At 32.9% G+C, this 24676-nt stretch overlaps 1 pseudogene; it reads left to right on the plus strand.

Moving 5' to 3' along the window:
• Positions 1-8621: 8621 nt before the first annotated feature.
• Positions 8622-10871, plus strand: LOC131618670 (receptor-like protein kinase THESEUS 1; annotated as a pseudogene).
• The last annotated feature ends 13805 nt before the right edge of the window (positions 10872-24676 follow it).

Here is a 24676-nt window from a genome sequence, read left to right on the forward strand (position 1 = left end):
AAATCATCAAAATTCATCGTATCATCATCAAACCTTCATAACCCAAAATTCCCAAAAACCCAATCTTCCAGTTATAAATCATTTAAACCATTCATGATAATCTAAATAAACTCCCCATACCTTAGCTTGAAGCTTGCTATCAAATCATCTCCTTGTTCTACAATTTCTCTTTGCATCTCTATGCCCCAGCTCTTGCTTGACTCTGTAACACCCTATATTTTCTGTTTATTAATTTAATTTGGATTTAAATTAATTATTTGGAATTTTGGTATTTTAATTTGGATTTGACTGGAAAATTATGGAATAAGAGCTATTGGGCTTAAGGTCTGATGTTAGTAAAAGAGGGGTGCTATTTGGTTAGGCCTTTTACTAAGTTGTGTTCATTTTATTTTATTTTTCATAAAATAAGAAAAGAGCCAATTGGGAGAAAAAGAGGAACACGTGAAAGAGTATAGAAGGGAAGAAGAGAACCTTCTAGAAATCCGATCGAAGGTAAGGGGAGACTCTTCCTTTTAGTATCTATTATGTGATTATAGGTAATAGGACTGATTAGGATATTATTTGATTAAATTAGTTGTATTGGGATTATTAGGTTTGGGAATGAAATAGTTTGGGGGAATTGATGATGTTGCATAAAATTATGAATGGAAAATGTATTTTTATGGTGTTTGATGATGTGTGATAATCTTTGTGATGTTTTTAAACCTTTATGTGATGTTTGGAATGCATTTTGGGTGGAGAATGGGTGAGATCGCATGCCTGTTGCAAAGATGAAAATTCTGCATAATCGCACGTCCGCTAAGCGGGTGCTGTTTTATTTTCCAGAAATTATTGAAATTGTTGAGTCCACTAAGCGGAGGTCCCAACGTAGTTCGCTTCTGTGACGAGTCGCTGGTGAGCCGCTGAGCAGACCCTACTGTGCAGAAAATTTTCTAAACTTCGAAATTGCGTATCTTTTGATCCGTGTACTATTTTTATGTGTCGTTTTGGGCATTGCAAAGCTAATTAAATTTTTTATAATATAAAATAGAAGTATGGTAAGTGGCCAACTTTATTTCTAAAACTCTATTTAATTGCTTTGGTGGAATGAAACATTATGTAAATATGTGGATTGCGGATAAGACAATGTAATGTTGTGGTGGTGAATGAATTATGATTTGCTATGTTTAATTAATGAGTGATATGATTGAATGATTGCGGAACATGGGCATACTTGTTGTTGGTGATAATGGTGAGTTATGAGACAATGTATTTCATCGGATCGGTGATGTGTAAGTATGTCATATGTGTGTGCATTCATTCATACATCATTTAATAACAGAATCCCGGTGACATATGGATTCGTGGTGGACATAATTCCCATTGTGTGGAATTTGTGTCGGTGGGGCCATATCTCGGTGATGATTAGATCGGTCGGGTGGATTAAGTCCACGGTTTATTGGTACCACATGTATAGTGTCAGTTGGTCCATATGCATATTGATATAACATGATTGAATGAGTCTTCAGTGTTATATTTCAGTAATATAATTGTTGGTATGATTGCTTAATGATTGTTTGAAAATATGAATATAATGCAATTTGGGTGAATGGTATGCTATGATGTTATGTTCCTTATGAATGCATAATATTTATTAATTGTGAACGAGACTCACCCTTACATGTTGTCATTTTCAAATTGAGGATAGCGGCTTTCGACTTGGTGAGGATTATCTCATAAGCCAGTGCGTTTAGTATAGCGTCAAGTGTCATGCTCTGATATTGTAACATTGGGGAATGCTAGTTTTCGAGTTTATAAGTTTATAACTTTAATTGTTTGTTTTTGAGTTATTTTATGGGATATGGTATCAAAGATATTGTGCCTATCCATTTGATTAATTTTCCGCTGTGTTGACATGAGATGTTGTGAATTATTGATGAATGTTCCTTAGTGAATGCATGATAATGAAGTACGTTATTTTGTGTTTTAAATTGAATTATGGCACCCTTGTTTCATGTTACTCTGATTATTTATTTAATTGCTGCGTAGTTTAGAAGGGTGTTACAGACTCTGTCTCTTTTCCAATTCTTACGATTGCACGAATGAATCGTTCAAGTCTCAAATTCCCTTTTTGTCAATTCTAACCCTTGGACCCCTAATATGGCCTTCCCCATCTTTCCCTCACTTATTCTCCATAATTTACCATCTTGGGCTTAATATCTCTAACACTAAAATAACTCTTATTTTTCTAATTAAATTAATTTCATTTATTAATCTAATTATTATAATTATTCTAAAATACTATAAAATCCCCCAATACTTCTAAGTATCACATAAATCACCACAACACCACACGATTCATCAAAACATCACATAAGTCATCATCATAAATCATCACGAGGACTCAACATAGCATCATATATTCAAATAATTCACTATGACTCGTATACTCACACTAAATTAATTAAATAACTAATTAAGTAATTAATTTAGAATTTTGGGGTGTTACACTTTTACACAAAACAATTACATGGGGCAAAATCAAAAGTTACCTATATGGCAGGGGTAAAATGGTATTAACCCTTTCTTTAAATTAGAGAATTATGGCATTGGAATAAAATAAATATTTTGTAGAATTATTATTGATTAAAATAATAGAATATTAGATTTTTTTTAATAAAATAAGTGAATTAGGATCATATAAATAAGAAAGTTAGATGAGACTTTTGGGGGAACGTCAAATTGTGGAAAAGAGAAAGTGGCAGAAAAACCTAAGGAGAACGATTATAGGAAGGCGAGTGACTAGAATCCCAACAGTCGGAAAACTCAATGATCATCACTTCATGGTAAGGGAAAGTTCTTTACATGTTTGGTGTTTAGGCAGTCGGATGGCGAAAGGCCCTAACCCTCTTGTCTTCTTCTTCCCCATTCTTTTTTGTTGTTGTGTGGCTCGTTATGCCTATGTTTTAGTTACAGGTAAAGAGCAATAGTTGCTGATTTGAGGAATGGCGCATACTGTCTTCTTTTTTATTTATGATTTTCAAATTTCGTTTAATTCTGCGTTGTTGCTCTGATATGTAACACTTGTTTTTTAACAAACAATTGTTTACGTTTTATAAAAATGTTTTTGTGTGTTACACTTCTCCTTCTTCGGTAGTCCAACATATATTGAATTACCTCATTGGCCCAATTGATCTCAATGTTGTGTTTCTAGAAGTCATGTGACCATAACATTGATCTTCAATAGTTACACATGGTTTAATTTTCTTTAAAATAACACGTGTGACACCATATGGTGAATAAGGTGATAAGATGAATTCATATACCCCACATAAAGATGGAGTCTATGACATTCCTCTAGATCAGTAAGTAAGAATTAAGTATAAAAGAGAAGATTGAAGTTCCCATCAACAAAATGGCCATCAAGAGAGAAGAGGGTGTCGCAAAAAAGGTAGATCACAAAGTTTCCAAAATCTTCAATAGTGAGAGATATTTCGATTTTACATACCTTAGATGTTATTACCCATTCGTTAAAGCTGAGGTTAGCATAAACCATTTTACCAACCTTGGAATTGTTTTTTTTTGTCTTGGTTCAGATGAAATCTTTGAGCTTTGCTTGAAAGATATTTAAGGAAGAAGTGAAACTTTTTATAAAAACATCCATCAAAGTAAAGAGATTTGAGAATATGACATTCGAGGAAATGCTTGGTGTAGAAATTCTCTTGGCTTTTAAAAGTTAAGCTTCTTGACTCATAAACACTTGATGATGAGCTATCAAAGTTACAAACCTTCTTTAGTTTAATTTGATGATGATAATGAGAGCAAACATGTAAGTAGCAACACAAAATACAAGAAGGAAAACAAAAAGAGATAAAAATATGAGATAAAGAAAATAGTGGGAGTACCTATTTATAGTTGTTTTTTAATCGGTTTAGGGATATTTTAGCAATTATGTATTGTATTAAAAACCACGTCGGTCAACAAACCACTTATGGTATTGGGTCACTAGTCGAGCCTTATGACTAAATCGAATTAAATCGAATAACTCAATTGAATAAGCCGATCTCTATAAAAAATATATAGTACTTAAATCGGTCGAACCATATGAACTAATCTCTAAAAATTCACGACACCTATAAAATTCTAAAATTTCAAAATATCATAATTTCACAAGTTCATTATTTAAATTAAAATTCTAAACATAGTCGTCGCACACAATAAAATAGTGGGATATACAAATCAAAATAAATTTTGACAAAGTCTAACATAAACTTAATAACAAAATAAATATATTGTCTAATAAATTTAATTCAACGAGAAAAAATTGTTCCAAATAATTTTTGACAAAAAGTCCATTTATATTTTAATTTTTTTTTTTAAAAAATTATCAAATTAGAATCATTTTGTCGGAGGAAAAAAAAGTGAGCATTTGACCCGCCAAATTTGGCCAATTCTGACCGGTTCTTACTGGTTCAATAGCTAACCCAATCCAGCAATTACACCAGACCAGTGATTTCTCTGGTTTCCGGTTCGACCAGATGGTTTGGTCCTATTTTTAAACACTACAATCATACATTAAGTGTGATCATTTTCTTATTTGTTGCTTGAGATATGATGAGATTCATTAAGATTCAAATGAGTCTTGTGCTAGATTCAAAACTTCTATTGTATTAGATTTTTAGCCTAATCAATTAGATACCTCTGAATTTGAATTTTAAATAAGGCCTAACATATTATCCTTAAATTCTAATTGATTAAGTAATGGGATTTTTTTTAGCTCCTCGGTCTCTTTTGGGCCTGAAATGAGTTTTTTTTTCCTAGAATGCATTTGAGACCATACCGTTTTTTATTTTTGACCTCCATTTTCTTACAAAATACATGTTAGAGCATATGGTTATTGATAATAAAAGAAACTCGATAACTTAGCACAAATTAGAGATTACGAGTTTAATTCCTAACAAGTGACTTGTCTTTTTACTAACATTAGCTCAAATTACCTTTTGTTCTTTTTTACTAAAATGTCATATTGGTCCCTTAACTCTTCAAAAGGTGTCATTTTAGTCCTTTTTGTCAAATTAGCGATGGAAAAATTCAAAAATCAGTCGCTATTTCCGTCGCTAATATGACAAAAAGGACCAAAATGACACCTTTTGAAGAGTTAAGGGACCAATATGACACTTTTTGAAGTTAAGGGATCAAAATGAACCTCAAAATTAACATAAGGGACCAAAAATGATATTTTACCATAATATACATATAGAGAATACATTATACATAATGTAATTGATACTGAATACGCATAAGAGCTTATCTGCAACATTATATATACATGTCTAAAAAAAATAATAAACAATTATTGCACATGATATACAAAGGTGTCTAATAAAAAACAATGATCTAAAAAAATAATATACAACTATTGCACATGATATACATTTTATATCATTTTGATTGTTTGATTGTTGGATGCGAATCTATGTATAAATTCCAGCTGTTGTTTGATTGTTTCTACAAAATTGTATTTAAAAAATGTATGTTTCACACGTAAGCACCAAAAAGATGAAGTCCTAGATGATAGAAAAATCAAAATACGACTAATTCCATCTAAATAATAAATTAGAGAAGAATGAGATATAATTAATTGTTTGCTGTTTAAAATTATATATTATTGTGAAATTACATTAGCCTTTAAAATTATTTACTACCAAAGATATTTGAAGATAAAAAATTAAATGATAATAAAATATATTAAATTAATTGTTTGTTGTTTCTCAGGAGTAATTATCCAAATTTTACCGACATGATAACAATCACTAAAACAATAAAAATTACTAATTTATTAGTCATATAAATATTTTTTTATTTATTAACTGAAAGAAGATGTATGCAAAAAGAACCGCTCAAAAATCTTGAAATTCAAAAAAGTTGTAGATTATTTTTTTTCACAAATACCATCTAATTAAATATAATTAGAGTATAAAATAACTGTGAGATATTTATCTTTTTTATTTAAATAAATCATAATCTTTATTTTAGTTTCTTCAATATTTTTATTAATCTTTTATAAAAATCTAAAAAATTACAAAATATCTTTTATTTCAAAATAAAAAGAATGGATTTCTAAGAAAAATACTACCATTAATTAGTATGAAGTGAATAATTTTTATGAATTTATTAGTGGTAAAAAACATGAATATATTAAAGTTTCAAATAATTGGAGTCAAATTATTTTGTAGAATATAATTGTAGTTAAATTGTAAAATTGTTAAAATTGCCTTACACAACAATCATAAATTTTTTTGGAATCATCGGTGTTTAATATAAACGATAAGACATGATATCAAAATGTTATTATTATAAAATTAAATTTTAATAAAATTAATTATATTTTAATAGTGTTTGTTATGGACAATAATATAATATAATATATATTTTTAAAAAATTATATTATTAAGTAGTATCAGTTTACATATTCCTAACACCAAATTAAAATACATCATTAATATTCCTAACATTTTATTAGATATATTCAATAAAATATTGGTGTATCTTAATTATACATAAGATAATCCTTAATATATACTGTAAAACTCAAAATATATTGAACATTAATATTCCTAACATTTTATTAGATCAATCAGAAAAAAGGTATTATAATTTTGGATCAGTAAAAGTATATTTTAATTATTGCTGCAAACAAAACAAAATGGGAAAGATAATAATTAAAATTGAGAATAATTATCTAAAATCATATACTTATTTTACATAATTTCAATTTAAATACATGAGTATAACACCCAAAATATATAGTAGCCAAAATATGAAGAAAAAAAATGAAAGAACGAAAAAAATACTTGTTGGTCCATGTAATAATTTTTATATGTGTTTTCGTTGTTTTTTGTATTTGATAAGTCTAAAAGATACCCATTCTAGTGATATAATGAGTAACAAAATGGTAAACAACACTGAGTCCAATTTTCATATTGAATGGTTTCTAAACAAAATAGATCTAAAACTACTTCAAAAACTACAATGTTCCCTCGCCTGATTGAGACAAATGGTGTTAATCAAACATGTAGCAGAAACATTGTAGATCACTTTATAAGGTTCAACTCTTTCTTGACTAAAGGCCATAACTTTTTCAACAATGTCCTAAAATAAAAAAAGAAAGAGAAAAACATCAATGGAAAACAAAAATACAATAAAGTAACCATATTTTTTTATATTAAACCAAAACAAATATAATCAACATTTTTTCTATTTAGGATTTCTTGGTAACTCGAAAAGCTTAGATAAAACATTGTCATCATTCTTCCCCGTGCTCCATCTCTTCAATCTGCAACATTGTTAAGCAAGGTGAGAACCTTTTAAACAGCTTAGAAGCAAAAACGATCTAAAGCAAAAATGAAAGTGATTTAGTGTGAACTAAACAAAAACAAATTTTTTATGATTGGTTCATAAGTTCAAATCAACAAAAACTGAATTGATATGAAAACACAAAAAGAAATATGAAGCAAATTATAAAAATATGATATAACTGTAAATAAATCAGAAACAACGTAAACATATGTTGTGTTTAACTTATCAGAAACAGAGTTTTAGATTTTGCGGAAATCTCAACAAAGTATTGAAAACATGAGAAAATATAATGAATTAAAAACGACTTGGAAATAGTATGTTGTACCAAATCAAACTTAAACAAAATAGCATGTTGTTCCAAATCGAACACGAATAGAAATTCTAACCCTAATTTGCAAAAGAAGGAGAAAATCTGAAAAATTTTGGGAACACGTTGAAGATAGAAGGAGAAAATCTGAAAAATTCGATGGGAACACGTTGAAGATGAAAAACAACAATACCGTAATGAAGAATTGATTGAAGAAAATCTGAAACTCGTTGGACATCAAATGCCATAATTTATAGATTTATGAGAGTATGTTTTGAAGGGTTTTGCAGAAGTCTAAGAGGGTGAAGAATGAAAATGTTTTGTACTGTTCCAAGGTTGTTTCTGAAAAAAGCATGCTGCAAATTGATTTGTTCAAAGGATGTTTAATTGTTTTGGACAGCAGAAGTAATTACGGTAGTTATAGGATAGTAATGGTTTATAGATTAGGGTTTGTTGGTTGAAATCAAAAGCCATAATATATAGGTTAATGAGATAAAATTGAAGGGTTTCTCAAAAATCAAAGAGAAGAAGCGTGGAGGAGGTTTTGCTGTATTTCAAGAAAGATTTGACAATTCCAAAAAAAGGCATCACGTAATTATTAATGATGGAAAAGAAAATGGACCATTGAAAGATTACACAATGATTACGAAATATATCTTATTAATTATAATAATAAAGGAGATGCAATTAACGTTATGTCCCCGATTATCACCCTCAAATTGGTGATTATAAGGATAATTATAGGATTTCATATGTATTCTACTTTATTATATTAAAAGTAGATTATCTTGAGAAGAGTGTATGATTATTAAAGGAAGTGGTTGAAAGTTGAATGAAACGAAGTGTATATATAGCAAGAGATTGGCTAGGTAATAACTTGGGAGTTGGGTTGGAAATTTCAAGCAATGCTATTCTAGTGCTTTAGTAGGCATAAAATATATTGTATAAAAACAAACAGAGATAGTAATGCTAATTAATGGTTGCCAAGTATACTCCTTTTGTTTTAATTCTTTTACTATACACTTGGTGTGAACAATCATTTACCTTGGCATTCATTCCCATTGATAATTATTTGGTTGCTTGTGGTTCTTCCCACAATATCACGTTTGAGGGTCGAACTTTCATACCTGACTTTCAATTTCAACACAAGAAATCTTTGGTTGTTACTTCAAAACTCAACACCACCCTTTCACCACTCTATAACTCAGCTAGAATCTTGTTTCAAGAGACATCATATAAATTCAAAATTCAACAACAAGGGAGACATTGGATCCATCTCTATTTTCACCCTTTTCCCGATTCCAGCCTCAACATGACACGCGCCTCAATAACAGTAATCGCCGATAGTTTCATGCTTGTCGATAACTTCACTTTTGTAAGCTATACTAGCTCTCACTTGATGAAGGAGTATGCAATCACCGTTACATCTTATGAATTGCTTATCACATTCATCCCTCAACACAATTCACTTGTTTTTATTAATGCCATTGAAGTTGTCTCGATGCCTGATGTGCTCTTTCCTCAGATCCTATACCTAAACCCATCCATCTCTTTCACAGTGTATCGATTGAACGTGGGAGGTGCAAGTATCAATGCTCAAAATGACACACTAAGTAGGAATTGGGAGAGTGATGAGACTTACTTTCGGTCTACCATCACTGCTATGAATATTTCAACAAACATATATACAATAAAGCATCCTGATTTCTTAGAATATACAGCACCGCCAATGGTTTATGATACTGCTAAAGCCTTGGGAAGTGTCTCAGAAGGCTACAATTTAAGTTGGGAGTTCCATGTTAGCTCAAACTCTCTCTACTTTGTTTGTCTGCATTTGTGACATGATTAGCAACGCTACTAACTCTTTGGTTATGGATCTGTTTGTGAATGGATACATTGCCTTACAAAGTCTTGACCTCGTAAGTGTTTCTAGTGACCTTGCTGAGCCGTATTACAAGGACAACGTGTTCAATGCCATAGCCGATAAGCTCGCTGTAAGTGTTGCTCCTGCTACAATATCTAGTATACCAAATGCAACCATGAATGGGATAGAGATAATGAAGTTCGTTGACAAATTTGACCATGTTGTAGCAAAATCTTCAAAAACAAGCCAGAAATTCAAATTGAAATTAGGCACTATAATTGGACCTGGTGTCTTTGTTTTAACATTTCTAGCATTTCTTGGACTAACATTTTGTTACCTAAAATCCCGGTGGTTAAATAAAATATCCCCAAATGCTTACAAACATCAAAGACGTTTTACTTTGCATGAGATCCAACAAGCAACGAATTATTTTGATGCTGAGCTACTTATTGGACAAGGAGGATTTGGTAAGGTATATAAAGGAACATTTGAAAATGGGAAAATAGTAGCCATCAAAGTAGCAAATGCTGAATCTAGACAAGGTCTCAGTGAATTCAATAATGAGATTGAGTTGTTGTCCGCTCTTGTAGGTTGTTGTAATGAAGACTCAGAACTGATTCTGGTGTACAATTACATGGCAAATGGATCTCTCAGCAGTCATCTATATGGGAGTGACTTTGTTCCTCTTTCTTGGAAGCAACGCCTTGGGATATGTTTAGGGGCTGCAAAGGGACTTTTTATCTTCACACTGGAGCTAAAGAGAGCATAATTCACCGTGACGTGAAGACAACAAACATTCTATTGGATGAAAATCTTGTGCCAAAAGTTGCTGATTTTGGCATATCAAAAAAGGGTCTTCTTCTTGATAAGAGCCATGTTACAACCAATGTAAAGGGTAGTTTTGGCTATGTTGATCCAGAATATTTTAGGACTAAGTTTCTCACTAAGAAATCAGATGTTTATTCATTTGGGGTGGTGTTGATTGAAGTTATATATGGGAAGCCTGCTTTAGATGATGCCCTTCCAACGCAACAGATGAATTTGGCATTATGGGCACTAAGCAGCCATAAAAAAGGCACTTTCAATGAAATGATTGACCCATGTTTGATTGGAAAAGTGAATATGGATTCTCTAAACAAGGTTTTAGAGTTGGCTTGAAAGTGCTTGGAGGAGCGTAGGGTGAATAGACCAACGATGGGGTACGTATTATGTCAACTAGAAGAGGCTCTTCATCTTGAGTTGGCATCACACGTTTTGAATGACAATGTGGTTTCTACGACTCATGCCAATACAAGCTATGGCTTTAAAGATGATATAGGAGATGTTGTTTGAAACCATTGTCTCCTAATTCAACAAAATTAAGGGTTCAATTACCACTATAAACACTATAATCTATGTTTTCTTTTCTTTTCTTTTTTTACATTGTTATTAAACTTTCTATTCTCTCTATTATCAAACTAAAGATATTGTTTAATTCTGTTTTAAGATCAGGAAACTCCATGTTAATTTTATCAAAGGATTTTGTTTCTTGGAGAAAGATGAAGATTTGGCTTCCATGGCAGACATTGAACTAGGTTATTATGGCCAAAATAACTTCTATTGCCATCATAATGTAACGACATAAATTTCCGAAATCTTTCTTCACCAAGAACTGATAGGAACATAGGGCAACTGTTCTCCATACTAAAGAAGTGGAAACTCTTTTCACAATTTTTTATTGTTCAATTTTTTTTTTACTCGAAGAAGATGAAAATGGGAAAAATACAGCGTAAAGATTATGTGTGCAAATATGTACAAAAATTTAATTTGATTTCAAAACAATCTAATTATTGATAGAATCTAATGGTATTATTTAAATGTTCCCCTGGTGAGGGATCTAATTGAACCTTCACTTTAGACATCACCTTATTTATCTATTTAAATCTAAACTTAACTTATTATTAAAGGATGATACTAGCTTGTGCACTTGGGGGTACAAATCAAATTAATTGTTTTATTATATTTTTTTCAAAACAAAATTTCTAAAAATGTTTTTCTTAACTTGTGTCATTGGATCACAAATTAGCATTACTCATTATTAAAATGTTAGAAGTTCAATTTTGGAGAAAAAAATCGTCTTATATTGTACTCTCTCTAGTCCTTCTGGTCCTTAATATAAGAAGAAATTTACTTTTTAGGTTCATTGAAAAATTAATGTATCTGGACTATATATAGTTCAAATACATTAATTCTTCAATGAACCTAAAAAAAATAGATTTCTTTTTATTAGATTTTTTCTTATATTAAAGATCAGATGTAGTATTTTTTTATCTTTCTCATACATTTTAATTGTCTTAATATTTTCTTAGGGTTAATAGTAGTTTATGTAACACCCTTCTAAACCCCGCGGAAATTAATATTAAAATCAGAGTAAAACATGAAGAAGGGCATTACAACTCCAATAAAATAAATAAACATTCATGTCATGCCATATAAGGAACGATAAACCAAGATTATCCAGGTAGCATGTTAACACAGCGGAATATTCTTAACAACTGAATAATCAAACAACCGGAGTCATAGACTCACAATTCAACCATAAACCATAAACAAACAGAAGTTTATCAAACAACTCTAAAATAACGTTCCCGGTGTTACACGACCAGAGCATGACACAGACCCAACTGACTCTAACGAGTTACTTGACGAGCTAATCCTCACCAAGTACACAAGCTACTCCTCAATCTGAAAAATAACAACAGTAAGGGTGAGTTTCATTCGCATTAACAAATGTTATAGGAATATAAACAATACAACTTCATCCATACATTAATCACCCAAATCAATTATATTCCGATAGCATAGCAACATTTATCAAATACAGTCATTCATACCAAAATACACACAAATCGCAACATTGGACAACTTCCATTCATGTTACAATTATACACAACAACCTAATGCAATGCAACTAAATGCATGTGGTACCAATCATGGGATAACCCATCTCACCGATCCACCACCATAAAGATTCGGCTACTTCTCTCACCAATTCCACACAATGGGAATTAGCTACCGCTGTCCCACCACCATAAGGGATACAGCCCACAACATGATTATGAAATGCATGCATCACATACCGCATGCTAATCATCAACACCAAACAACTGAATAATCATAATCATCAACCAATGCAATAACAATATAAACCACCACAACCAGTTAAATCAAGTGTTTTAAATTAAATTCGAGTCACAACTCCACCACTATTTTATTGCATAAATCACTGAATTAGACTCACTATGTTCGAAACGGCACATCAAACAGACTAACAGTTAAAAAGTTATACATCGTTAAACTTTAACAAAAATCCCAAACAGCACAGCACGCGGCGCCAACATCCACACGCGGCGCGAAGCGAGGAAAAAGTTACGCCTTCGCGGCGCCAACACAGGTACGCGGCGCGACTTGTGCGTATCAAAACATCCTGACAATCAGCCCACCTGTTCGCGGCGCCACCCTGTGCACGCGGCGCGAACCGGTGATTTCAGAACCCCAACCTGCAGAAAACAGCATTCTATCCTTCCCAATTGCTCCCAAATCATACCAGTACGAATTTCAGAAAAATAAACCACACATACGACATAAATTGCACGTTTACACATACTCCTAATCATGTTTAACATCATTATTCATCACCAATCATCATTCACAACCTAATTGAATCAAAGTTCTATAAACCCCAAAACCCCAAACCGACATATAATCCAATTCGAAATCCTAACATACAAATTCCATCGAATCATTCATACAACCCATAATAGAGGTTAATGAGAAGAATCCCCCCTTACCTCGATGTCGAATTCTTGGATGCTCTTTCTCTTCGCACTTGCTCTTCTCCCAATTTCACGTTCAATCTTCTCTTCTCCCTTTTGGTTCTTTTTTCACAAAATACTCCTCTTTTCTATTTTTATGCAAATATAACTTTATTTTAGAAAAAGGGCTTTGCAACTGATACACCCCCCAACTGCTACTTACAACACTGGCCCATTAGCCTTATTTCATCCCTATTCTCAAATAATTCCATTTAATTCTAATATTTAATAAAAAAATTAATTAAATTAAATAAAGAATTTTATGGGGTGTTACAGTTTACCCCCCTGTAATATGAGCGTGTTTCGGTTTACCCCCCCACCGTTGCCAAAGGCAGGTTTTGGCAATGGTTTTTTTGAAAAAACCGTTGCCAAAAGGTAGGGAGGGGTGAAAAGCAAAATTCGCTAACATTACAGGGGGGTGAACTACTATTAACCCCTATTTTCTTTTATAAATTTTTTCTTTTAGATAAATAGATTTTATTGTTTCTACCCAATGGTGCTAAGTAGCATGTGACATAGTATTTGATCTTAGCGCTCCTTCCGGACCATATCTTTTCATATGTCATGAAAAAGATAATGTTTTGGTCATGAGTTCGAGAATAACTTCAAAAGTTAATGTGATATCTAACCTTCATGTAACAAGGATCCCAAATGTTACAAAGAGTTTCACATGTTACAAATACCCCAATGTTCCACAAGGTCAAAAGTTTTCCTATTGGTTTTACAAGATACAAACAAGTTTGCTATAAGTTCCCTCATGATACAAATTCTTCCAAGTGACTTGAAACATAAGCAATTCTTGAGCCTTAAGAACTAAGGGTTTTCTCCTTCGTGATTAAGTTTGTCTCCGGTCATTTCAAATTTGTCTTGAAACACTAGCAAAGAAGCAAATGAATATCAAAGGATTATCATAAGGTTCAAAACACAAAAGACCCAAGAAATTCAATTGCAAGAATTGGTACAAACAGAACGCTAAAGTTTGAAAGGTTGAGAAATCTTCATCAACCACGGGTTGAGAAAACTCAATTTTTCTTTCTTTTGAAAAAACTTGAATTTTTGTTTTTTCCATATAAAACCCGATTCTTTTGTTTTTCTAAAAAAAACTCGACTTTTCAAATTTCTGAAAAACTTGATTTTTCATTTTTTTGGAAAAAAACTCGACTTTTTGTTTTTCAAAAAAACTCGATTTTTCGTTTTTCCGAAAACACTCGATTTTTTCGTTTTTGCGAAAAAAACTCGATTTTTTCTTTGTTTTTTCGAAAAAAACTCGACTTTTTTCGTTTTTCAGAAGAAAAAAAACTTGACTTTTCTTTTTTTCCGAAAAACCTCAATTTTTTCGTTTTTTTGGGAAAAACTCGACTTTTAGGTTTTTTCGAAAAAACTCAATTTTTTCGTTTTTTTGGGAAAAACTCGACTTTTAGGTTTTTTCGAAAAAACTCAATATTTTTGTTTTTCCCAAAAAAACTTAACTTTTTTTCTTTTCCGAAAAAATTTGATTTTTTGGTTTACCGAAAAAATTTGATTTTTTTGTTTTTTGGGAAAAACTCAACTTAATGATTTTTCCCAAAAAAAAACTCGACTTTTTGGTTTTTCAGAAGAAAAAAAACTCGATTTTTTATTTTTCTGAAAAAAACTTGATTTTTCCCTTTCCCGAAAAAACTCAACTTTTTGGTTTTCCGAAAAAACTCAATTTTTTTCGTTTTTCTAAAAAAACTCAATTTTTTGAAGAAAAACTCGACTTTTAGGTTTTTCCGAAAAATCGATTTTTTTGCTTTTCTTCAAAAAAACTCGACTTTTAGATTTTTTAGAAAAAACTCGATTTTTCATTTTTCTGAAAATAGTTCGACTTTTAGGTTTGCCGAAAAAAACTCGATTTTTTTCGTTTTTCCAGAAAAACTTGATATTTCATTTTTTGAAGAAACTCAATTTTTTCAAATTTCTTTTTAAAAATATTTTAATGATTTTAAAGTATAAAATAAAAATAATTCGTTGGATTATTAAAATGTGTTGGATGGATTTAATCCAACCATTAACTTAGTTTTTTATGTGGTGGATGGATTGGATGGATTTTTTGGTGGATGGGTTTGATGGATTTTAGCTTAATGATCCAATTGCCACCCTACCTCGAACCTTTGCATATACAGTCTCACAAATGTCATAGTAAAGCTTCGACCTCCCTGCATAAAGCTTCATTCCATAACCTATCACTCACCTCACCTCACCTTTTGCTCGCAACTCCTGCAGCCCAGATACCTTATACACGCTAAACCCCACCCTTAACTTCACTACCTCAACTCCTCACCCTTAGAGGCTAGGGTTTGAAAGAGGGGCGGTGGGAAATTTTGTGGATTTGAGGTGCAATCGTACTCAGGGGCGGGGAATAGGTGATGTTCATATTAAAGTTTGTATGCTTGGGTTGAAGAATAGGGTAAAAGAGGTTGGAACCTCCATGTTGGTTTTTGGGCTTGTTGAGAGAGAAAGAAGGCAACGGGGACGAAGAGTGAATGAGGTCTCTAGGGTTCCTACCGGGTCAGGGTTTGTACGCTTGAGAATCGGACCGGGTCAGCCTAACCAGTCCAGTTTTTTTTGGCTATTTGTCAGATTTTGGGCCATCCTTTCACTAAGAGGAAACTCTTAAAGCCAACCCCAGCCACTAATATACTAATATAGGGTGAAAAACATCCCTAAAAACACCAAAATACTCTTCGTATGTGCATATTCAAATGCAACATTTTTCACATGTCCAAGATGCTTTGAATATGCACATCTGAAATGATATTTTTTAAACATTTTATTATTTAAACGTTGGATTTAAAATGTTAGATGTATTTTCGAATATATATATATATATATATATATATATATATATATATATATATATATATATATATATATATTCAAAAATACCCTTGCTATATACGTTCTTATTATCACTATTTCATTCATTTTCTTTCACTCCATAACCAAAACCCTCTCCAAAACCTCAATCATTTTCAATCCATTTTTTGTTTCGAAACCAATTTTCAAGTGGTTGATCATAGCAATGAGAGCATAGAAAGTTGCAATTTGAGGTAAAGTCTCTTCATTTTATCTCTCATTTGCTTGCACTGGTCCTGATTTATGGTAGAAGAAATCTGCGTTACTTCGGATATGCATTTCTGAAATCCATCAAACTTATTTCAGATGTGCATATCCAAAAACATGTTTGTTACAGAACTCGGAAAACCGTTTTAACATAATTCATGTTTTCTGCACGTGTTAGGTATGGTGCACCCCGACAATATTTTCATAGATGGTGTAAAGGTTTCGGAGGAGGTCAATGAAGATACTAAGGCGAATCAGGTGAAGGACGATGTTAAAACGATTGTCGTAGCGATAGATGTTTGACAATAATATACAAATGAAATGACTTTCACCTCTTGTCAACATTTGCTTGAGTGGATATAAATTGAAGCTAGCAAATTTGGGTTCGGCGTTATGATAGCAAGGTCCGACAGTGGCACTAATAGAAGGCAAGCATTTGATGTGATGACATGTGAGAGAGGTGGGAAACATGTTCAAAAAGTTCGAATGTTAAAGCGTGACGATGCGGGATCGAGAAAATGTGTGTGTCCATTTAAATTGCGCGTATCTTGTAAGGTCGATGGTTTATGGCGTTTTAGTGTTGTTTACGGTATTCATAATCATGCATTGTACACCAAGCTATAAGGGCATCCAATTGTATGTCGGCTTAAGCCGAAAGAGAGGGAATTTATTTCAGAATTATCAATAATCAAAGTTGCGCCGAGAAACATACTTTCAGATTTGAAACGAAAAAAGACTAGAAAGTGTTTCAAATATCAAGCAGATATACAATGAACATTATCAACTAAGCATCGCGAAAAGAGGTCTGAGGTCGGAATGCAACATGTAACACCCCATTTCTACCCAGCGAATATTATTAATCAGAGTTACAAAATCTCAACATACAAACAGGATGCCACATTTTCTACTAAAAAAATCATTTAATCGCATGTAAAACAGATACGTAACACATAAAGCTTGGATGAACCGATAACAACATAGTTTAGTCTTTAAAATAAAACAACTTTTTAATTAAGCATCGAAATCACAATTTTCAACTTCAAACGACATATCATTTTTTATCAAACTGAAACAACTTTAAGAACAACAAAGCTCTTAATATAAATCAACTCAAAATTCAGCAATTGAATATAATAACAACGATAAAATAATAAGCGTTCATCCCCACCGAGTGTTACGTATCAGAGCGACGACACCTGATTCGAACTAATGTAGGTGAGCAGCCTTCACTCTGAATTACCTACATGTTAACAACATAAGGGTAACATTCAAATAGAAGGGGTGAGATATCAAACAATATAATTGAATGTATGATAAATACTATATCAGAATCAGTTCATGCAAAAATACCACTTCATATGTTCTTAAACAACATTCATCACAACATATTTTATCAACAAGATATGACAATTATTACATCACGACAACAACTTAAAATGCAACTCGGAATGCGACTCGTACAATGCACATGCATGTGGTGCCGGTGGAGCAAAACTCCCAACTTAGAAACTGCCAGTTAATAAAGGCATCAACAAGGTATAAGCCTTCAACTTAAAATTTGTCAATCCATGCCAACTTACTAAGCATCAACTCCAACTTGATATGCTATGTATGCGACAACAATGAATGGAACGACAACAACAGCACAACAACGATTCAACTTTGGCATAAGCCTACAACTTTATTTCTTTGCCAATTAATAGAGGCAAAATAACAACATATCAAGACAGGCTAAATCCTTTAGCTAGTCTGCAAATAATTAGAGGCAGCATAACAACAACCACATAACAACAAAACAATTATCGACAACTACAAAATATTGGCGACAATTATCATCAACTACAACATAATAACTATAGCCACACCTCCTGCAACTCCACAAATTAACAAACATCATTATTACATCGACTTTTATATGTTAATAATATCATTAACAAGTCCTACTAATGTCTACTAGGCACTTCTTAGTCAATATGTTACTACTAATAGTTTCATGTTAATTCTTATACAAGCATCTCCTACAGTTTGCCCCTTTATACTACATATACTCTTCTATTTTTTCAACAATTATTACTCCACAATTATTATGCTCTCTGCTACTAGTATCTCTGCTACTTTATTTACTTACTCTGCTACATTAATATAACTCTGTTATAAACTAATATCAACACTCTGCCAAATAATAACTTTTATATATCGTTAACACTAATTATGTCATTAATATATTTCTGTTACCAATACTACTCTGTAGTTTAATTATATTAACTCTACTATATTACTACTAACCTGGCTCTGTTATAAACTAACTCCGTACGCATTACCAACACTGCTAGTTTACTAACTAACTCTTATTATTACTAGTTTTTTTATTTAATAATACTCTACTAAATTAATATTAACTCTGTTATTCAATATCAAGTTTGTTACAAAATATTAACTTAACACTAACTCTTTTATCAAAATATATAAGTTACTAGTGCCTCTGTTGCTTAATGTCAATCGGTTATTAAATATTACCCTGCTAAAGTAACATCAAGTCCATTACTAAATATTAGCTCTGCTGAATTAATATCATATATTATCCGTTCTCGAGCCATTATTAAATTTCCAAGTCTCAGACTACCGCATTGTGCTGTTCGTCGCGCTAATCGTGTCGCCCGTCACTTTCCTCCTTACCACTGTGCCGCTCGGCGCAACACATGTGCCCCTCGGCATATTGTGTTTTCCACTCTCCACACAGAATTCTTCAGTCTTTTATCAGCGTTAACAGAGATACGCTTTTCCCACAAACGTCAACATTCTTACAACATACAGGGACAACATGACATTACAACAAATATATCATCAAGAATAATTATTCACCGACAGAATCAATAATTTTGTTTGTATTAATTATGTAGACAACTCATTAACGTTTATATCATAACAACAGACAATCAACCCAACTATAACGTGACAACACACAAATTCAAAATTAATCATAACACAATAGCAGACGAAACAACAATTTTACACAGTCCAATTCCTACATACTATTCATCACAATTCCCATTATAGAGTCATAATCCCACCCTTACCTTTGATTGGGGACCTCTCTATTCTGCCGATTGAACCTAGTTTTTGCCCTAGATTCCAACCCTTTCTCTTCTAAATCATAATCAAAAGCTGAAAATTTTCTCAAATATGCAGCTATAGTGCGACGATGATATTTACACAACTCATACCTTATTTTGAAGATCCGAAAGGTCAAACCTTGGATTTAGGTGTTGCGAACCTACCCTTAAAATATGAACACGATTCAACATTTAACGAATTGGGGATTGTCGATTTAGTGAGACTGCTGCAAGAAAAACATGAATGAGTTTCTCTCCTCTTTTCTCTCTTTTCTACACTTCCCATGACCAATTCCCCAAGACTTTTTCCCTTCTAATTAACCTAATCCTTATATAATTAACTTAACCTAATTTCATTAAACCTATAGGGCCTAACATTCACACCTCCACTTATAATACACACAACCATAGAAATAAGCCCAACAAAATCTTATATTATTATAATATATTACTACTACAAATCAACTTAGATAATCAACTCAATAATTCCCCTTATTAATCAACTTAGCAACTCATCACAACATTTCACAACTTCAGCAATTAATCCAAAAATAATTTAATTAAATAAGTAATTAAATTATCGGGCGTTACAACTCTCCCCTACTTAGAATATTTTTGCCCTCGAAAATCTACTCGATACTACCACTCTTAATGCGAGTTTCGCATCCAACTTTCTGATCTCCAAGTCGCGTTTGGCAATACTTCGAACACTACTTCCGACATAACAATAACTCAACATAATTTAAATCCAATACGCACTTGCTAATCATTCGACATCTTCGCGACACAATTTTTCTAGCTTATCAACCACTTCCACAATACCTTGACATATCAACGTTTAAAATAGTAACAACTATAACACACTTATACTCAGATATACAACATCACATTATCAACTTAACAACATTCTCACCCCATAACCCATATAAAATTTCATTCCCATAGGCTTCTGATATCCAGCCCTTCACTTCTAACAAGTCGTACACGCTTAGCACCTGCGCCATATCACGCTTCAGCTGTGCAACTCTGATCCTCCATCTTAATTAACCGTCCTCATTAAAATTTCTGCCAACTACATGGTTTATAAGTTTCAATCTAGTTTCGGACTTTCTTTAACATTCATCATAAAATCGTTGTTCACTTGATATTCTCAATCTTTCACTTTGCGACGTTCGCTCGCATACAAACTCACTACTCTGGATAGTTCAATACATCTCAACTCTATCCTAGCTACCTTTCCATTAATCTGGTGAGCGACTATTCTCACGATATAATTCCTCAATCACTTTACACACTATTAAGATAGAAAGACAAGTCTATCTCATCCAATACGATCTCGTGTACTACCAACAAGAGATTAAGGGTGATCAATTCCTCAATTTGTCAATAGACAACCACAATGGAGTATAAACCTTCGTTACCAAACTATAATAGCATTCTTTTAGAATTTGTACTCAAGTCACCTGCATCACTATAATCCACTCATTTACCTTGAGGTTTACAATTCCTTCCACAATTTCCTCTCATTCGATCTTGTCGATGAGACACCAACGCTCAACACATTACACGGTCCATATTATACTCACTTAGGATCACACGAAGGTTAAGTCTTTTTCAAATCAAGAATTACTATTATACTCGTACATTACCCTCCGTCTCGTGTCAATTGCAATCTCAGCAATACCGTTCCACTTTGGTTTGACGATGGAACCTCTCCAAATTATTTCTTTACACATGTCGGCACTTTGGCATCATAAACACGACTCTAATTCCTCTTAAAAGTACTTTCCCTGAAAAAGGACATCTTCATTCTAATCGATGATAATCAACATTAGCTGCATCTCTATGCGTTTCTCCAATACTTTCGTCTTTTCTAATGTCGATCATCTCATTTTCAACTTATTCGCCAAAAACATATTACGCTTCACCTCGTCTCGAGCAACTGCTATAATAACCATTTATGCCCATAAAGCCTCCAGTTATTTAACCTACTTTAGAGTCCCTCCATATAAGAAAGCATCCACCGTATTTGAAAACACTTTCATAGGATATAATATATTTTTATCTACTACTAGGTTCAACGGAACATCATTCTGATACTCGGAACACAAGATATGAATTTCCAAAGTTATCCGACATTGCAAACACCGACGTCATGCAACAACATACTAATATACACCTTAAAACGTCATTTCAAACATAATTTTCCTTGTATAATTACCAACACTTTAAATCCGTATTTATCCCTTTGAGTCTTCCGCCTTTGATTCGCTATTCAAAACACTCTAACCACACCTACAACTTTCAAAATTACTTGTATGGTTCCCACGACAAAGTCTACAACACTTTTGTCATTCTAACACCGCTCTAAACACCGTCATCTTACATAAAGGTTACTTAAACCGACAACTTTAGAGTCCAACGGCAGCGCTGAAACATCGCAACTTGTTAAATCCCATCTTCTAAAATCATCCTTGTACTTAGCAATCACCTTCAGAAAACGTCAAGTATTTACACTTTACTCGTATATCAATAGCTTCTACATTGCTCTTAATTCTCTAAGAAGTACACATGAGCAATGCCTGATCATTCTCCTCAAGGAGCTTCGACTTGATTAACAAACAAAATATTGAATCCATATCACCTTGGATTCGGGAACTAACGAAACATCAACAATACTTGTACTATCTCCATCGGCAGCACACTGAACCAACATCTGACAGCTGAAACACATCCGAGAAGCAAATCTTATCCCCCACTATTGAAAGTATTTTGGGTAAATATTTTCTAATATATCGTATCCATAGAGACTGAGTAATATTGCTGCCGTTCTATAGTTACTTTATAATGAGTCATGAAAAGTATTGGTTTGATTATGTGATCTCGAATTGCAATTAATAAAATAAGATTTAAATGAATAAAAGCTTAAAGATTGAATAACAATGGTGAATGAATATGTTGAGTTCTAGGGTTCATCAACCTATTCATATACAATAATCAATTAATCCACATGTGAACATTATATAAGTTATTATCTTCATTCATCCTCAAAACTGGTATTATGTCTAATGATCAATCTAGAACCACCTCTACCGGTATGATATTCGATCTCTCAGAATAACTATAAAGATAAAGGGAATGAATAACGATGATTTATGAAAACTTCTTCAAAACCTCATCTCTGAGTATTAATCAACAAGTCAATGTAAAAACCTAGGGCGAAAGTATAAACCCTATCTCTCGATCGATAGTTCAACAATAATATAAAATAAAAGCAAGGTTTTTCATTGATAATAAAGCTTAAACAATTGTTCACAGGAATTAATCAAAGTAATTGCATCTTCTTAGGTTAACTACTACCTTAAACTCAACACAATGGGGTTTAGCTCTCCATAGCCATGAAGAACACACAAGATTTCATGGAAGGATTCATCTTCATCAAGGGAATGTCTTCAATTGATGTTGAATTCTCCATCGGATGTTGTCTTCTGCTCTGGAATAGGATTGCTCTCTGAATTTCGTTCACCAAAGGATCTCCCTCTTATGAGGATTAGGGCTTGTATTTATAATAATTTGTCCTTGTAAAGTAGCTGTCGCGGATCGGCACATACTGGCGCGACGCGTACCCTCAGAGGGTTTGGCGCGTCTCGCCCATGATTGGCGCGGCTCGGCCTTTGCTTTATCCCACTTCTTTGTGATTTCTCTTCTTTAGAGCCTCTACGCCTGCGTGTTTCCTCGTCTTTGCGTCTTAACTTCAATATCTGCACAAATAACACCCAAAGTGACGCAAGTTGTTCTACAATTAGCATTGAACCACTAAAGTTCAATTCTAACTATAAAATCCTTAAAAAGCACAAAATATGTTCACTTCCAGCTCAAAAGGTAGTTAATTTGACAAATGAAAACACTACTAATTCACTCCTAACACCCACTTATCTCAAGCTAACTCCTGCAACAATCAATTAGAAAACAAACAAGTACCGACAATGTTTCGCACACATGTCACGTACTAAGAAATAACATATCAACCCAGGATAAAGCCTTCAACTAGTCTGCCAAGAATTAGAGGCAACATAATAACAACCACATAACAACAACAACAATTATCAACAACTATAATATATTGGCGACAATTATAATCAACTACAACATATTGGTGACAATTATTGATCGGTCACCAATTCTACATATTTTTCATCAATTATTTGGTAAAAATCTCTCATTCCGGTAACACTATGGTTTAGCTTTTTATCGTTTTGTCGAAGTTATTTTGTATTTTGCATTTTCGTACTTGGTTGATTTTTATTATAATTATATGTTGTTGATACCTTGGTTTGGTAGTTGTTTGTGATTTCAGATGCAATTGAGGCACACCGAAAGAAGTAGACGAAAAAAATTCCTCAAAGTCGTGATTTTCCAAGACATCCCGTGTCAAGAAAAGATGAAAAATGAAGAAAAAACAAATGACGCGGGCACCCGTGTCAATTGAAACGGTCGTGTCATTGTTGTTGATGGAAAACATGGAAGCAGAAGATTAGACAGAAGCTGACACGACCGTGTAAATTTGGTTGGACAAAAGGATGAAAGGGCGTATGGGGGCAGAATCTGACGCGGGCGCCCGTGTCAATTGACACGGCCGTGTCAGCTGTTATGGACAGATTTTTAGCTTTTTCAGTTTTTGCAAATTTTGATTCATTAAGGGCGTTTTTGACATTCCGCATCACTAAAGAACAACCTAACACTATTTAGACCTAGTTTTTGGAAAGCATTAGGATTATCTTGGATCATATTGGAGATTTCTACGAAGGAGAGAAGAGCAATCAAGGGTTTGGAAAAGGGAGATCATCAAGAGCGGAAGCAATTGAAGATTGAAGCAATCCTCATCTCTTGTAATGTTTATCTTTGAATTTGTATTTTCTTTGATTATTATGAGTAGCTAAACCCCCCAATGCTAGGGGGTGTCCTTGAATTGCCATTGTTATGAACCGTATTTTCATTAGTTTATGTTATTGAAGTTTTATGAGTTTATCTTTATTGTGCAAAAGTCTTAATGCCTTTTCTATCGGACAAATAGTTTTCGGATTTACGGTTGAGGTTTAGGTCGGACAAACCAATC

This window comes from Vicia villosa, linkage group LG7, assembly GCF_029867415.1.
Source record: "Vicia villosa cultivar HV-30 ecotype Madison, WI linkage group LG7, Vvil1.0, whole genome shotgun sequence".
Lineage (NCBI taxonomy): Eukaryota > Viridiplantae > Streptophyta > Magnoliopsida > Fabales > Fabaceae > Vicia > Vicia villosa.